Source organism: Lissotriton vulgaris, chromosome 4_1, assembly GCF_964263255.1.
Source record: "Lissotriton vulgaris chromosome 4_1, aLisVul1.2, whole genome shotgun sequence".
NCBI lineage: Eukaryota > Metazoa > Chordata > Amphibia > Caudata > Salamandridae > Lissotriton > Lissotriton vulgaris.
This window is the reverse complement of record NC_141691.1, coordinates 497,204,117-497,223,415: the sequence shown is the minus strand read 5'-3', so window position 1 is coordinate 497,223,415 and position 19,299 is coordinate 497,204,117.

Genomic DNA, 19,299 nt, shown 5'->3' with positions numbered 1-19,299 from the left:
TCATGTTGGACTGGATCGACCCCCCGCGAGTATTGGTCTTCCTGCGCTTCTCCGCATCAGGTTTCATCGCCATGATGTATGCAGCGCCGGCCAGGGGCACTCGGGTGCCGCTGAATGTTGGCGAGTCTTGAACCCCAAAAGTCTAGTTTTGCAAGAAAGTATCACGGGCCACCTAGCCGGCACCGAGAGAGAAAGCGTTCCCAGTGAGAGCAGCAGACCAGGATGAAGTAGCAGGTCCCAAGGAGTCAAGGACGAGAGGGCTAGAAACCGAAAATGAAAGTGGCACACCACCGGTGGAGCAAATGCCAGGCAGCCGTTGTTGTTGCATTACAGCTCGGCCATACTAGGCAGCAGAGACCCCGGTCTCGTCGGGGGTCAGGCCAGAAAGTTGGAGACGATGTAAAAATGGTCCCCGAGGTCCGTTCTTGGCCAAAAAAGGATCGACGGTATCAGTGAGAGTAGCACTTCAAAAGCCCGTCGAAGTGACCAGGATAATTGCAGGATAAATCAAGAAGGGCGGCGCGGGTCTCAGGAGCTCTCTGCTCACGCGACCATCTTGGATGCCCGCGTAGCTCCTCCCCCAAGTAACACTTATTGATTGGTTCTAATGAACTTTTATAACGTGAGAGCACACTTAAAGGGATTGGTTAGCCTTGATGAATTAAGTCGATGGGGGAAGACCTGTCACAGCCTCAACTAATCCTACACGGAGACTTCAATTGCCATCTCTGTCCTAACTTAAGGGTGACTCACTGAAACTGGTCGACCTACACAGTAAGTTAGGCACCACATATGGAACATACTCAGGAAGGGGGAATTGTGGTGTCCTTCTAAACACTTACGGACTAACTCACAATCTGGATCTGATTGCTACCCACCCTGATTCCGCTATGCCCCCAACTTATAAAGGCAGAAGCTGCTCATCATTTATTGGTTTCATATGTGTGTCTCTTACACTGAGGCGGTTTCTATTTTTTTTTATATTAATTATAGTATATTTAGTGACCATAATCCTGTGACTATGTCACTAGTTGCCCCTTGGTATCAGCCTTTACCCCATAAGATGATGGAGGGAACGATCTCTGCAACTGACCAAGGTAGGCGGTTACGTTGGGTAGAGGTCGACAGTGTTGCTTTTAATAATTCATTTTTTAGTACAGGCAAACAGGAGATTTTGAATTGTTTAGACCCACATGTGCAGGGGCAGGGGGAAGATTTAGTTCAGGAATTTATTGCCATTACACAATTAGTGGACAGTTTATTAATAGCGCTGGCAAATACCCCTAACACGGATGTCCCAAGATGGTTTGACAGGCAGTGCTCTCGAACCCTTAGAGATCTGAAGATAGCCCTTAAACAGACGCCGAGAGACAGGGGTCTGCAAGCGGTCTGCCATAAAATATACAAGCAAACTGTCAAGGGGAGGAAGCACCAACTGCAAAAGAAAGCCTGGGAGGACCTAACAGAGGTGTCTGAACTAAAGGACTCCCCCATTTCTGAAGGGTTATTAATAACCCAAGTTTTAAAGATCTGAATAAACCAGGGTTAAGCCACAACATTTTACAAGAGCAATAGCGAGCTCACTTTGAGGGACTGTATAATCATTTCCACTGAGAGGAACAATTATAGGTACTAAACCCCGACCAGAGATCTGATCCCATTACCTTTACTTTGAATGAGGTGAGATTAGGAATTGATGGAATTGATGGAATAAGGCGCCAGGACCAGATGGGATCCCACCAGATCTTTTCCAATGTAATATAGAGATATGGGCCCCTCTCCTAGTGAGGGTTTTAAATGCGCCAGTAGTATCAGCAATGCCAGCATCATGGTCTACCTCCGCCATTGTACCAATTTTTCAGAAGGTGGATATGGACAGCCCACATTGTTATCGCCCTATATCCCTTATTGCTGTGGGGGTGAAGGTTCTGAGTCAGGTGGGTTGTTGATCTAAAAGAAGACTAGTACCGTAGATCGAATCGAGTGAAACCAGGATAAAGTGCTTGGTGCTGTAAACTAATAGTCTGCAATAGAAAAAAATGCTCAATTATACTTTGGACTACTACTGTTGTTGTTTTCCTAATATTTCACAGGGTGGAGTATATGGGGTTGTGATAAATGGACTTCAAATTCTTAGTCACACTTTATCTCCTTGTATCCCCAGTTAGTTCTAAATAGCAGTCCCTCTTTTCCAGTTCTTTTGCTGCGAAAGTCAAAAACGTTATTGCCTTGCATGCCAGTTTTACTGTTGAGCCTCCAAGGCATTTAATTACAGCAGTTCTGCAGGTCCTTATTTATTCTTTGTTCAATAGTGGCCATAGAAGGGTTTTCCGTATGTGTAATAATGCCCGACAGATACATAGTAAGTGAAGTATTGACTCTTCTCCTTGGCAACACAGGCGGCAATCCACTCTTTTGTGTGTTATGTATCCTAAATATGGGGAGCGAGTAGACAGGTTGTTAAACATTCCCCCGACCCTCCACACCTTTGTTTTTAGGCAATCCATTGTGGTCCAAGCCCGTTTCCATTTTGGAGTGAGTTCCTTTGATGAATACACACCCAATCTCAATAAGATCAATTTCTACTTTTTTTGAAGTGCGAAATGCTCTGTCATGTATGATTGAGGTATTAGCTTTTTGTATGTTGACATTACCATCCAGGCATTAGTTTTTGAAATCAGGGAAGCTTTGTCTATTACCTAATATTGTAGTTTAATGGTTTTGCTGACTACTTGTTTAAATTCAGGGTAGGACAATATTGTATTCCAAGCGTCCTCTAGTTTTAGATCTGCGATGGATTGTTTTAGGGAGTAGCAGACTCCTTTAGTCATTCTGGATTGCTTTTCAACCTCCAGCCAGCAATTATGTGTTAAAGAATCTTCCTCTGCTGCCCTCATTCTCCAATAATATTTGATAAGTGCCCCTTGTCTTGTTGGAATCTGATTTTTTAACCCGAATTCCAGTCTGATCAAGGCTTGTGGAATATGGTGAGGAATTAAAAATAGATTTGTAAAGAGTCTAGTTTGAGCAGTATTTAAAACTGTTGGATCCTTTGTATTCAGAAGTTCAGAAGCATACGTATTTGATGGCAAAAATGTTGCTGCCACGACTGTCAATAAGTGTGTTGTTGAAATATCGCTTAGTTTTTTTGCAAAATTTTAAATGCGAATAATAGCTGTTTTGCTTTGACTTTCCCTAGTTCTAGATGTTGCTTGAAACTAAGGTGTCGGTCTAACAGTACCCCAAGATATTTGTATGTCTCCACCTGATCCAGAGGGTCACTTTTTATCGTCCAGGTAAATTTTGCTTGTTTTTTATGTGGGTTTTCAAAACACATAACTTTCGTTTTCTGAAAGTTTATGATTAGTTGAACTGAAGCTGTGTATAGTGCTAATTGATTTATCAAGCGCTGTAGACCTCTGAGCGTTTGTGATAGCAGCACTATGTCGTCCGCATATTGTAAGCTTGTTGTTCGAACATTACCCTGTTTTGGGGGGTCCCCTTGTGCTAGGCAAAGGTTATTGTCTATGTCGGCTGTGTAGATGTTGAATAAGCAGGGAGCCAAAACACACCCCTGTTTTAAGCCCTTTACAGTCGAGATTTTATTGGTTAGACTTTGACCATCCCCCATTTTGATTTGGACCCATGTTTTTGAGTATAGGTTAATGATTGCGTCTAGCAATTTTGTGGGGGCTCCCCAAGATTTCATTTTGGCACATAATAAGGATTTAGGGACCTTATCAACGGCTGCATTGAGATCTACAAAGCAGGTATACAAAACTTTGGAATTAACTATTGCCTGGTTGGCCAGGAGCGTGACAGCTGACAAGTTTGTTAGGGTACCCATCCCTGCTCGAAATCCTGTATGGGTATTAGGGATCAGTTTTGTATGGTTGACCCAATCCTCTAGATCTTTCAGCAGATTAGTTGCGTAAATTTTAGCCTCAACATCGATAAGTGCAAATAATCTGTAATTAGAAGGATCGGAACGAGCCCCTGATTTATATATTGGTTGCAGGATGCTTCCTCGCCATGAATCTGGAATGGTGCGAGTCTCTAGTGTATATGCAAATAGCGAGGTTAAGCGCACTGACCAGAAAGCTGGATCTTTTTTGAACAAAGCGTTGGGTAGACCATTTGGTCCCGGGGCTCCATCAGATCTTTGCTTCTTAGTTGCGTACAAAACCTGTTTTTGTGTAAGCTGTAAATGGTAATCTTGGGGGTCGGGCCTTGATGTTTCAAGCAAGCGCTGATGCGATTTACCTTCTTGCTGGTTGATTTGAGGGTGGAGGAGGGATCTTGATGTATAGATCATAGGCTCTAGTGTTTGATTGCTTCTTGATGTTAGCGCCTGGGTGGTTGATCCCTGAGTGATGGTCCTCCTGATCCCTTTGTTTAAAGTGGTCTTATAGATCATTGTCTTCTCTGATGTTTTGGATTTGACACCAGTCCCTGAGAGAGTGTCGAATGTGGCCTCTATATGCACTCTCCACGTATGTTCCGTTATTTCTGAATTGAAGTGCCTATTCTTCCCATTTATTAGAAGATTAATTAGTGCCCAGAACTGTTTTGAATTTTGTTGCTTGCTTACATCAATCCGTTGATAGATCGGCTGTGGACGTCGGTCGGGCATGAGGCTGAATTTACTGCTGACCTGTATTTAATTCTCTTCACTATAAATTCATCTGACACAGAAAATCTACGTGTCCCCCGCTTGGCCTCTAGAGAGCAGCAGAGAGCTAGTGGAGCTAGCGGAGCAGTCAGGAGCAACGAGCAGGACGAGCAGGACGCCGCTGCCGCTGCCGCCGCCGCCATCAGGCAGCCAGTATCGAGGTCCGAGCGCTGAGGTCCTATAAGCCTCCAAGCGCCAAGCGGCAGCCGAGAACCCCGACTTCCGACCATCCAGTTTACCAGCAAAGGGACTTCATGGACAACAGCGGGACAAAAGCGGGGCTACGGCGCTTCGCACCAGTACATCGGGACGCTCCACCTTTTTGCTCCAGTCAGTCTCTCCCGGTCCCGGTACACGGGACACAATTCTCCAGCCCGCGAGTGAATGCGGGCGGCTGAGAGAGCATCTTGGCGATCTTGGCTTTACTGGCACACAATTTGGATTTGACCTTGATGACCATTGACGTCGGTAAATGTGAGTACGAGTACGAGATAACTTTTACCTATACTTTCCACCCACTCTCACCCCATATAACTCGAATTAATTAACTAACCGATCCCTACTGGTGCTCTGACGGCTGGTGGGTGTACCATTGAAGAGATAATTGTTCGCTGCCTGCACCGATATCCATCAGTCAGCGAGAGAAGCGAGAGAAGTGTGGAGTGTGGAGTGAGGTGACGGCAGGTAGGAGGCTGAGGCTCCCGGCGGCAGTCTCCCGGTAGTAGCCCCCCTTCCCCCCCCCTCTACGAGGCTGAGCAAACGCAGCAGTGCGGTGGCCGTAGGAGAGTGTGAAAGACTACAGCCTAGTGCTCACAGCCCGCTTATAGCAAGCGAGTCACTGCCCCTGAGCAGCTGCGGAGCGGCAAGTAGGGAGACCTCGAGTCGCTGCAAACCACTGCAGCGCTAATGAGCATCTAAACAGCGGTCCACAGCAGTAGCAGCACTGTCATGGTTAGAGACATAGACACGGAGGCACGGAGGCACAGTGAGACTTCAAGAGCCCCTGGAAGGGACTCAGTGGATCACTATGAGGTCGGGAAGAGAAAGAAGACTTCCAACAAAGCAACCAGCTAAACGAAAAAGAAATAACACAACCACGAGCTCAGCGTCACCGGAAAAAAATAAGCGAACACCTAATAACACCAAAGAAAAAGACAAAACAATTAGCGACACTACCCTGCCGGAAAGTAGCCCCAACGAAATCAATATCAACACAACCGACGGTCTGCAAACCGGCGGTCTGCAATCCGATAAGGACATTAATCACAGCCTAACCCTACTTCCAGAACAACCCAGAAGTAACAAAAGGAAAAATACCCACCAACTAATTAATTTAGCGGGACAGCAAACGGTAACAAAACACAACTTTCAACCGAAAATGTACACAAAATTTGCCTTTTTAAAAAACCCAGGAAATTTAATCTTTTCCTCAAATGACTCCATCACAGGCCTCCTATCTCCACTACAACCTCCTAGCGCAAACAACGCTTTGCCACAAACCAAAAGCTACATAGCAGCAGAAATACACAAGGCACCGACCACAAGGGAGAGAACGGACGACGCTGGAGGCGAAGCAGGCGTAGGGGACCACCGGGCAAAAGGAACCAGAAGGCAAAATCTACCGGAAGACACCATCAGCCAAGCCCCCTTACCAGAGGAACCCATCGAGGGAAGCATTGATGGATGCATCGAGGACACAAACCAAACAAGTCCTTCACCAAAGGAGGACACACCAAGAAAACACGCCCTAGAGCTGGAAGGGTCCCTGGGGCCTCACAGCATCAAAAAACATCGCCATCTATCTCCAATCAATCCCTCCTTATACACTCAGCAGGCGGGGGCAGAAGCAACAATAAATCAAGAAACAGTATCCTTTCAATCACTCAACGCCCACTCAAATTTAGAACAAAAACCTTAAGGCCACACTGAGGCTCCTGACACACCGGGATCAAAACCCGACCCTGCAAATTCCTCACCAAACATTGCAAGAGGGGACCAAAGTTCCCCAGACAGGGACATGACCTTCCTGTTATCCCAAGAATGGAGCGAACTAGTGGCAGCATATAACGTTACGGAACCTACTAACGGCAACAGCGAAGATAGCTCCCATTTGCCCACAGAGGGGACAAGAGATCCCGTTAACTCCTTTTGGGTAACCCTACTTAACACAATACAGCTATCATCAACGGCACTTCAGTATCAATCAGATAAGCTTGACCTACAACTGACAGTCCTACAAAGGCTAGCAGAGGCCACTACGGGGATTGATAGAAAACTTGCTGACCTTTACGACCTCATAAAAAGAGGACAGGAGTCAGCTGAACTCATCCAAATTGAAAGAACTAACTGCATCCGCTCGCCAATCATCGACAAACTATCATCTCTACCCATGATGTTGGGCAACCTCTTGGAGGACATAAAAACAAACATCACAAAGCCTCCCCCAACAAACGACAGGCTCAACAAGACCGATACAGAATCAACTACAACAAAACTTCTATTAACAGTGGCCAGTTCCGATACCCCTCCCATCAAAAGGGCACCAGGAAACAGCAAAGACCCACAAAAAACAATCACGCAGTGGTGCCAGTCTCCAAATAAAAGGGCATCAGGAAACAGCAAAGACCCACTAAAACAATCATGCAGTGGTGCCAGCCTCCAACCACCACCATCTTACCTGAAGAATCTCCTCGGAACATCCTCACAAGAGGACGAATCGAGCCACTGGTGAGCCCACCTAATGCCCGGGCCCGACAAAAGCAAAAAAGAAAGGGCCGGAATGAGAAAACAGCAGAAGCGGACAGCAGAGAAGAGAACAGTCATCTTATCACACCGAGGGACAAGGAGCTGCCAGGCGTTAGTAAGCATCAAAGGGAACTCACAAATCTCCCACTATCATTTACAAATTCATTGCAAACAAAGACGCTAACAGTAGAAGGAACAGGAACCTTTACACTCTCAAAAGAGGCCCCCAGCCTTTACTTAGAGCAGAACCCCGCCGGTCAAACATACAATCCGGCAACCAGAAACCCACCAGTACTAGAACAAAAAGGGAAACGGGCCTGTCAAGCAGCAACAACGCAACCAATCCCGGAAGCCAGTAAGCAGGCCCGAGAGAAGCCCAAATCAATCCGAACTGAAGTTACATCAAAAAATTTCTCAAAAAAATGCACCTGCGATAAAACTGAGACCACTATTAGCGAAACAACAAAGAATCGCCGATCAACAAGTGTCGTCAACACAGAAAGCAGCCAGACGAAGGAGAAATCGGAGGAGGCGATTTCCAACTGCGGAACAACAACTTCGCATATCCATCAGCCACACGGGAATACCCAAGCCGAGCAACAAACGCACCAGTAAACACCGCCCCTCGGGGAAAAGGACTCGGACATAATCTTATTCATTCCCGAATTTATATCCAGAGGAAGAGTGGACACTTTAAACAGGGGCAACATTTTAGAGTTAATCAACTCAATAGACAAATTAAAAAACATAAAAACTTCCGATCTGCTAACACTTGAATTTCAACCAGCCCCCCACCCACAAGAAAACGAAACAACAAAGACCACATGGCCAACAAGGGAGGTAGCAAATGTAATCATGAATGAATCTCCTATATTCTCACAGTGGGGAATCAAGCTCAAAGTAGGAAAAAGGCCAGCTTATCCTACTCTGCTTCTTGAAGAAAGGAAACAAGAATGCCCCCAACTGGCTAAATCAATACTGAAAGGAGCACTTAGCTACTCCCCAGGGTTGGAAAAATATCCATCTCTCAGCAACTACCATCACGCAGTCTAACAATCACACGCACCATACCTGGAGGTGATTCCAACTGACAAAAAGTGCCAGTCTTAATACCGACTCTACAGCCCCCCTCACTAAAATCAAAATATGCAGCTGTAATATTAATGGCCTTTCAGACAAACTGGAGGACCCAGACACATTAAATTACTTAAATTGTTTTGACCTGATCTTCCTCCAGGAAACTTGGGAATCAAACGATATTCCTTTACAAGGCTACACAACTTTGACTCATCCGGCAACCAGAGGCTCTCAATATGGCCAAAGCTCAGGCGGACTGGCAATACTTACCTCAATATCAACCATTGGCACAACGGAAGTAAAAAGAGTAAACATCACCCCACCAAATGAAATACAGTCCATATAATTTACAGTCAAAAACAAACAGGTCATTCAACAGCTACATGTCATAAACACATATATCCATCCGAAGCACAAGAAATCTGGGTCAAGGGAACTTGTCAAAGAATTGACAAGGCTCATGGTCGATGGGGATATGGAGAACATACTTGTGGCAGGAGATTTCAACCTCAACCTCTTTGGAGATAAAACTACGGACGAAATGACAAAGGAAATGGACACCATCTGGAAAATCCCAAGCCAATCCATCCCCTCCCGAAACAAACACACCAAAACCTCAACCCAGTTAGTAAAAGAACTTGAGCAACTAAACCTAAGAGTGCTCAACGGACGACTCATAGAGGACATCCCTCCAGCACCAACACATTTCTCATCAAGCACTTCTTCACACCTTGACTTCATGCTTGCGTCACTTCCACTGTACGAGAAAATAAGCTCGTTCAAGATAGGAGAAAGCACCCAAAGTGACCATCTGCCGCTAGAAACCAATCTTGGACTGACCTGCATGAACGAAGCAGTCGAAAGAAGATACATCGCTACAGAACACACTACCAACTACAGAAGAATAAGATGCAAGCCCACCGAGCCTGAGAAACTATCAACCAGTGCAAAAATAATTATACACCAGACATCCAGCTCTAACAATAACCCACTTGACGCCTGGGTAGACTTTGTAATGGAATTAGGAGCCAAACACGCAACAGAGATAAGAATTCAAAAAGGCAACAATACCACCAGGTTCACATATGGCAAAATAACAACTGCAGAGACAAAAAATATAAAGCGAGAAATAAAAAAGACTCTTAAACAACTCCGAAAATACCCTAACATCGAGGACACCCGAAAGAATCTCCGCATGTTAAAAGCACTGCTAAAAAAGAAGACCTGGGAAAGAAAAAGGCAACTGAACGAGGATCTCTGGATAAAAATCCTTCACAACTCCAAACAGAAGAACAGCTCCGGCTTTTGGAAGATCATTCACAGCCTCCAACAGCCAGGTCACAAAGGCATCAATTCCAACATATCCGAATCTGACTGGGCTACCCATCTATCAGCTCACTTCAACACAGCTGACCCAGCAACGGTCGAGTCAACAGAGGGAGACAGGTCAGATGGAGCGTGCCAGAGCTCCGACAATTTCGGCACACTTAACCACAAAGAGAACCAAGCCCGCAGGTGGAAACCAACCCAGGACCAAACCTCAACTGAGGCTAAATGTCTATTACCAACATTCGACCCATCCGTATTTCGAGAAGAAAATTAATTCCTGGACACACCAGATAGGTTAAGAAAACTAATCTTAAAGGGCAAACTTGAGGGGGCCCCCGGTCCCAACAAGATCTTGTTGATACTATATAAGCAAGACCCTGCCTTCTGGAGCAACATCCTGATAACAGTATTCCACGCAATAAGGGAAACAGTGAAAATACCAACATCCTGGAGTGGCTCGATAATAAGCCCGATTTACAAAAAGGGTGCCAGGAATGACCCAAGTAGCTACCGTCTTATAGCCTTAATTGATACAGAGGCAAAATATTACGCGGGCCTCATCTTGGAGGAATTAACATCTTGGGCAACAGTAAATAACATCATCCCAGCAACCCAAACCGGATTCCGCAGCGGCCAGGGTACCTCGACAAATATCATGGCACTAACCCTTTTGTCCGACGCAGCAAAAGCTTCCAAGAGTTCCCTCTTTATGTGCTTCATTGACTACAGCGCTGCGTTCGACCACGTAGTTCGGCACAAACTCTGGCGGAAGTTGGACAGATGGGGAATTCCAGGCCCACTCTTACAGCAGCTGGTAATGCTACACACCGACACCTGGGTCAGGATTAAACTGGGACCTGGCACGCACCTCTCGAGACAAATCAAGACCAGTAAAGATCTGAAACAGGGCTGCGTCCTAGCCCCCATGTTGTTCAATCTCTTTCTTGCAGACCTCCCTGGCGAACTGGAGACAGTTAAATCTCACGCTCCAAGACTAGGCAACATCACGCTCTTAAACCTCCTCTACGCAGACGACCCAGTCCTCATCAGCCGGTCCCCCGTCGGTCTCCAACACCTTCTTGACAAAATCAATGCATTTTCAAAAACTAATTCATTAACTTAAACAAAACAAAAGTAATGACAATAAACTACCATAAAAAACAGAAACCCGCATGGTTCCTGGACGGACAGAGGCTAGACCAGGTAGCCTCTTACAAATATCTAGGCGTCATAATAGAGGGCAATGGCTCCTTCAAACAACAACTAGGGGCCATGCGACGAAAGGGCACAACATTCCACCTATCGATAAAGCCTTTGCAGAAAGCACTCCCCGACCGGTCACTGGGCCCTCTTCTACAGGTATTAAGAGCTCGCTTACAGCCCATGCTTACCTACGGCAGCGAGTCCATGCGAGGCAAAGATGCAACAACATTAGACAAAACCATCAGCCGAGCATACAGGGCAATATTTCATCTCCCCACCAACTCATCACCCGCACAAATCCGCCTTGAATTCGGCCTGCAGAAACAAGCGGTGGAGAGAAGAGGCGCATATTTAAAAAGCTGACGGAAATTCAGAGATGCCGACCACGGATCCCTAAACGCCCACCTCTGGACCGAAGTAACCATCAGAGATAACTCACCTGCAGGGACCTATTTAATGGAATCACTGAAGATCTTAGGACTAGCAGACCTATGGGAGTCGGCAACTGACCCTGGCACCTTCAAAAAACTGGTGTCGAAAGTCACCAAGATGGTCTCATCAATTGAGGATAAAGCCACCCTAGCCAAGAGAGCGCACGGATGGGTCATGTTAAAAGGTTACAGCGCTCTAAAACCACAAGAGTACTTAACAACTAGCCTCACACAGAAGACAAAAAATAAGTTCCTTAACATGCGCATGGGTAAAATTCCTATAGCTCCGCACCTGGCACCATGGAAAAGGGAAAAGCCTGCAAATCAATGCCGCCTCTGTCTTTCTGGGAAAGAGGACCTTCAACACATTATCTGCATCTGCACAAATCTCCGGGACATAAGGCGCTCTTTGTTTCGGGCTCTATGGAACCTGAAGGGCATAACGAGCTGCAGGCAGGCCGTGATGCTCTGTTTTAATCCCGAAGAAACTCAGCTAAACTGCAAAACAACAAAATACTTTGACATAGTGGCCACAAGACTAAATGAAAAATCCAGAGGGTTTACTCAAGCATTAGCCAAACAATAACAAAGTAAACACCCCTGGCTATCTTCGTTCTCGAAATTTGGAAGCATCAAGGCCACGTAAACCCCATTGATCCTTATGCAACCCAAGCTGAGACTTTTACACTCTTAAATACTTGAGCTACTGCTCTTTATTGTTTTAAAGAAGTTACTGACTTTTAATATTTGTACGTTTTAAAATTGTGAGTTTTTATTAACTGTGCAATAAACAAACCTAAACCTAGATAAAGCATTTTTGCCCAGAATTGCTCCTGGTAAGATTGCTTTGCCGCTCTGATGTCCTTTCTTAGGTATCCTTTCATCTGTTCGATTGTTGTCAAAGTCTCTCGGGCATATTGGGGGCCCTGAGTTCTCAAAAAGTCTATGAAATTTATTTAGTTGTCTTTTTTTTGTCCGTAAGGTGAGTGTATACCAAGCTGCCCCAGTTGGAATGAACAATTTTTTGCTTTTAGGTTAGTTTAAAAATGATGTGTTTAATCTTTTGACAAAAGTCTCCTAGGCATCTGTCCCTAGGGATTTTGTCTCATAGGGAGTCAAAAGCTCAAAACATGACTCCATAATTGCTTCTATGTTGTTTTTATTCCATATTAGCCATTTTAGATTATATGGTTGGGCTGCTAGTGTATGGGCTTTTGCTGGTTGTGTTCTTTCTTGCTTGATGTTTAATCTGAAAGATTGAGGATAATGATCACTATCTGCTCTTTCCTTTATTTGGAAATTTGAAATAAGAGGAAATAGGTTGGGATCCACTAGTGTGAAGTCAATTGTTACTCTTGATTTAGCTGTTGCTCTTGTGAAGGCTGCTGGATTATCCTGTGGGCTTCTTCCATTTAAAGTGAACAGTGAAAGTTTGCCCATTAAAGCGGCGCATTTCTTGCCCGATGTATCACATCTAGAAGAATTGCCCTGTCTGGCATTCATGCATGATGGAGGTTATCTTCTTGGGCCTGCATTAGATTCATATTGAAGTCCTCAGATAATATGATGTAGGCATGTGAGTAGGTGCGTTTTAAAACTCTGAGTGCTGCAGCCAATTGTTGGATATTTCTCCGCTTCTGCTTATAAGCTGGATGGATATAGATGTTCAAAATTAACAAAGTGCAAAGTGACGGGGCTTCTAGTTTTGTGCATTGCATCCAGGGGGAGTCCAAATCTATGTCCTTAACTTTCCATAAGGTATCCGTTGAGATGTAAGTCGATAGACCACCTTTTGGTCTACTATAATTTGCCTCCTTTATTGCTGGGTTAAGGTGTTCTTCATAACCTACTATAGGAGTATTCATGGTTTGCCATGTTTCTTGGAATAACAGTACATCATACTATAAGATGAAATTTACGAAGTCTATTTCATCTGTTTGGAAGATAAACCGCTCACATTCCAGGAACAAAATTTGCAGCCTTGATCTATTTTGGAATTATTATATAAATATGTTCATGGTGCTTCATATTTTATCTTTGTAGAGCTCTATTGGCGATGGTCCTCAAAGGTAGATGTTTCAAGGGGTAAAAGTGTAATTGTGGTATGTCTGATTGATTGGCCAGCCTCTTTTGCTTGATATAACTTTTCGGGACCTCTGGCTCCTTTTAATACACCCCCTGTGCCTTGCAGTTGTTGTAATGGGATAGGATAATGCAGTGATTCCTTCTTTTTTAATTCTATGCCCCACTCCGCAAAGGCCTCCTTATGCCTCAGGATCTGGTCTGGGATGAGTTCATCTATCCAAGTTGCTATTGTTATTTCAGACCCCGTTTGATTCGGATTGGGTTTGAATTCAATTCTTTCCAGATCCCTTGATTTAATGTGATTTGGGGCTGAAGGGTCTCTAATGGCCTTATTATTGCACTCCTATTTAATATATAATGGGATCCTCTTGAGGTGTAGTGTGGGACCAGCTCTATCTGGTTGTTGCCTTTGGAATGCGGAACATTCAGTTCTGTCTTCTTTCCATTGATTACGGGCCTTTTTGGTACTTCAGGTATACGTTGACTAAGTAGCGCCCATTGGCGATTTTGTGGCATTTGTTCAATGGACTCGCTGCCCTCCTGACTAGGAGAGCTTTTGTTCACTTGTTTGATTTCTTCTTTGATGACCCTACAACCATCTGGAACTTCAGATTGCCTGGCTGATTAATCCTGAGTGGGAATTTCTTTTAGTTTTGTCCTGATTTCCTTAGAAGATTGGCTTGTACCGTTTTTTTTATCATTGCTGTTTAGCGTATTATTCGGTTCCCTCTTAACCGAAGGTTTAAATATGTCATATATTTTGATTGCTTGTAAAATTTTGGTGCTTTCTGTTTTAGGATTTCTTAAGACGACGGCTTCTTTCCCCATGGAACTGATATGCTTCAGTGAGTTGTCCCTTACCATGTTGATTTCTGCTCCTTTTTCGTGATCGTTCTCTGTGAGTACCGCTGATTTTTGAAGGCAAGTCTTTTTTAATTTACTTTTCCTTGCTTTCTTCAAGCGTTTTCGTTCTCTCTCTGTAAGTGAGGTTCTCGGACTTGGATGTTCTTTGGTTCCCACTATATCCTTCTGTAGGTGAACTTGAGTTGGAATCGAGGCTAGTCTTTCTCGTTGCTCTATCTCGTTCTTGGAGTCGAGTGCGTTTATACTTTCGTGGTCCTGGAGCTTGTTTAACTCTGTCGCACTTGGGCCATTGCCACTTGGGCTTTCTCCGCCAACTCTTTCAATTTCCCTAGGTAGGTTTTCCTCAAATGGTGATGTGGGAGTTATTTGTTTTTCCCTTACTGCCCCAACAACTCAGACATTATTGTTGGAACCCTTGCGAGTTTATCAATTATTTGGGGGCAGTAACAAGTATGGTATGTAATGCCCTTATCATGTTGAGCCTTTGTTATCATGGTGTTTAAATCTTGCAACTTCTGTTCGATCCCCTGAACGTATGTTGCTAAGACATTTAATAGCTCAACTTGGGTGTCTAACTTATCGGCGTGGTATGTCATTGCAGATCCGATAGTTTCCATTGTATTTAGTAATAATGGCCAAACAGTGCCTGATATTGGGTGTGTTTGTACTTCCATCATGGACTTGCCTCCTTGTTCTTCGGCAATCGTTTGACGCTCATTTTCATGTAAACCCTGTGGTTCTAAGGGAGAGGCCAACATATCCTCAAGGTGTCCCTGTTCCGTCTGTTGGATGGGCTGAGATGCTTTGGGGGATGTATTTGGACTGGTCTCTAACATGCCGAAAAGCTGTTTTTGTCCAAGATTTATTTGAACCCCAGGTTGGTCTAATGGTAGTGTTTGTAGAACTGCTAGTGAACCAGCTGGGATACTAGGGCTTGAGAGATTTGAAGAACTGAAGTTCCAGCACACAAGATCTTCATTGTGACGCTGTATTACTTTTTGTTGATGTTGACTTAGGTGACCTAATTGTACTGGACTCATCAACTAATTGCATGTAATCTCCCAGTTTTTGCCTGACTCTGTATGAACTAATGCCTCGGCAACCTGAAGATGGAGATGGTTTGCTGTTGGATTTAAACAATTATAATTGAGGCTATTATAGTTTTTATCGTTTTTATCGTCTCCTAAGAATGGCGTATGATCCCCTTGTCCCATTCTTTGATCTTTTGCTATTTTATTATTGCGATCTCAGAATGTGTGATCAAGATCGTCGATTTCATTAGTGTCGATGTCAAGGGTGACGTTACTTGTGGATGTGTTGATTTTCCTGGCTCCTCAAGCTTCCTTAGCTTCTTTATTTGTCTCTTGTTTCTCCAAGGGTTGTCTCTGGCATACTTTTAAAAAGTCTGTTATAAGTGCCCGCTTACTGGTTTTAGCATTGATTCTAGGTATTGAACTGACAGGAATAGTGGGGCTCATTGCGATTTCCTTGACGCGTCAATGACAGTATCAATGTTTGTGTCAGTCTCAGTGTTCATATCCTTATGTGGATTAGTTTCTACTCCCTGTTCCTGAATTCCACTAGGACTGGTACTGTCTGCCACTTGTTGGTCTCCTTTTTCCTTTTCGGGATTCCCTTGTGCTTTTCCTGCCATGCATCTGATCTTACCAGATCTAATTGTGCAAGGACTATTTCACTTTGAGGTGGGCAGTCAAGAAGTTATTCAATCCACGTCAATAAAAGAAGAGGGTAAGTAGAGGGTAGGTCAGAAGGAGTAGTGATAGAGAAGAGCGCTCCAACGCTGCGCTCTATGTGGGCACTATAAACTAGCCTCCTTTAAATCCTTCAGTCCCTTCACTCTTTTGGACTGTGAGACTCTCAGCACAGTCCTTGTTTTGTGGAAACAGCCTGGAAACGGCCAGTTAAGGGCTCAGGAGGAGGGTGGGACCAGGGAGCATCGCAGAACTTGGTTAAAAACCCTGAATGCCCCCTCACTCCTCAGCTCCTCTCACCACCACAGTCACAGTTCCCGAGTCAGTCTCACCTCAAGGTCTGGGGCTGACTGCTTGTCAGCTGTGTCCTGCTCTGCTCCAGTCGCCTGTCTGTTTCGCCTCTCGCCTCTCCTCGCCTCGGCAGCTCAGTAACCGGGCCTCTTACTGTGACTGTGTCAGTATCCAGTCCAGCCCAGCGGAGCCTAGCAGACCCCTGATGTCGGAGGCAACACCCAGCAACACCCAGCAGAAACTGGCAATGAGCGGAAGTTGTGGTAATTACGGCAACTCGCTGTAACCGGTAACCGCAATCGCAGCTCGCAACTCGATACCCCCCTACAGTAGCTCACAATGCGGTGGTTCCTGTGGTACACAACACAGCACACAGCCCGACGGTTCCTTGCAGCTCCCCGCGGCTCCGTCACTCCGCCTCCTCAGGTGTGAGAGGTAGCACGCTGACACGTCCTTGCAGGCAGCAGGTGGCGTCCAATCTCCCAAAACTCGAGACGAGGACGGGGTCCCACACTTTCTCACTTCAGGTAATGGGGTTAGACTAAATCCTAGAGGGATTTGTTTCTTCACACCTTCTCACATGCTCGGTACACTTAGGTACATCTAGATAGGTATGAGTACGCACACTTTTATCATGCATTTTATAGTTATGTATGTATTCATGATTATTGCAAAATCGTAGAACTGTACTATCCTTTTATTTTCACTGTACTGCTAATCATGTATATCTGCTACTGTCTAACGGTTGTTGGAGCACATCTATTTTACACTAGAAGAACAACTGTGTAATAAATTCTTATTGTTTCACGCCTGACTGTTTCTTCTGTGTAACTCTCTGAGACTGAATAAGTGAGCATGAGTGACTGAGCGAAAAGTAGTATATTATTTCCACAATCCTGGGGGATCATGGTTGTCATGTTCTAAGGTTGCCATAAACTATTCTCTCCCCAATAAGAGGAGATACTAGTGGCACTGTGAGGGAGCTAATGCAAACAGGTTAAGATTCTCGGTGGGGGTGCTCATAATCAGTCTGCCACCAAACCCACAGTTCATGTTAACCGAATGGACAGATTCTGTATAGGATATATATGAACTACACAACAGTGGGGTCAGACAGGGTTGTATATTAGCGCTGTTCTTATTTACACTATACATTAATGGCATTAATGGCTTCGACTCTGCCCTGGCAGCCTTACAATCTGACACCCTGAGGATAGACTCAAGACATGTCTCCATTTTGCTATAAGTGGATGACGGAGTACTCCTAGCACGTACCCCAAAGGGCTTGCAGCTTTAATTAGAATGGTTTGTAACTTTTATGGATACATTGGACTTGTCACCTAATCCAACTATTTCCTATATTATGGAAATTGGGAAGCAGAGCAGAAAGCCCAACACATACGCAGTAGGCACACATAGTCTATGGAAAGTACCAGCCCTTTAATATTTGGCTATCTTATTTGATTAGAAATTGAGTTTTAAACACTTACTGGAGGAGCAGTGTCTTGGAACGACAAGGTCCACTGGAGCAATAGCAAACTATGCTCATAGATTAGGTAACTGGTCACCTGGGACAATTTTAAAGGTATACAGCTCCTTTTGTATTTCTAAAATATGATATGTTAGTGAGGTATGGGGATACAAGATGGTTAAGAAATTCCAAACTGAAGAACGCAGATATTTTGGCCGGATGTTGAAAGTCCCTCATAGTACTCCTGAGTACTCTGCACATGAGGAATTGGGGTCTAAGTATATCTCTGATATGATAGCCATGAAATCCCTCCTGTGTTGGGTGAAGATCTGGTCCAACGAGGAGGAAGGCTTTAACAGGCTGGTAATCCAGGACTGTCTCTCCCTTGATTATGCGTCAAAAATCCTGTGGATAAAATATGTAAAGGACACCCTCACCGCACTAGGACATGAAGGTCTGTTTACTAATCATGACAAAGTGGGATATCATGAAAATGCAATTATCAAAGATTTGTCTTTTAAACATGTCACTGCACACCGTGAGGATAGGGAGCTCGGGAAATCCACGGTCAGAGAACACATTTTAGTGAATTCGGTGCAGGGCATGGAAGCCTATTTATCCCTTATAACAAGTGCACATGATCAATTTTTTATTACACGTTTTAGATTGAACTTATTTCACTACTTTCTGGCCTTACCCTCAGGCGTTACGGTACACGCAGAAGATAGAGGACCCTGTGGCTGCGACAATAGTTCTCCAAAGGATACCTTACATTTTGTCCTCCTTTGTTCTTATTTCTCATACCTGAGATAAGGGGCTTTTAAGAAATCTTAGATTTAGGCAGGTACGTGTCGCCCTATTGTTTTTACAACTTTCATCAGATGTATTTACACTTTTTCGTGTTTCTACCATGTAAGATCTGCTTTAAAGATAAGAACCACTAGAGGTGTCTAAAGGTCACGCAAGCTTTTACTATTTTTGCGCTGTTGGAAGTTGCTATAAAAATCTTGAAATGTGGGTCACTTTTTAGGACAAGGTGCAGTTCTTACATATTCAAATAATGTCAAATTAGGATTTTATTGACCACACTTCTAACTGAAATAAGGGCTATTAGAGGTATTAAGGATTTAGGAGATCAATAGGGAGAACAATATATCATGGATCTCGAACATTCTTAATTGGTAAACTTGGTTGTTTTATGAAAATGTTTACATTTGATGTATGTGTATTTTAAATTGTTTCTTTTACGGTCAAATGTTTATATGCTGAATAAAGATCATTTTTTAATATTATTATGTCCTGGGTAACAAGTTAAGTCAATGCTTGCTCGAAAACACTTTTTTCACTATATTATGAAAACAGGGTTCTAAAGATGGTAATGTGTCTCAAGGATGTTTGTGTGCCTTTGTTGTGTGGCAT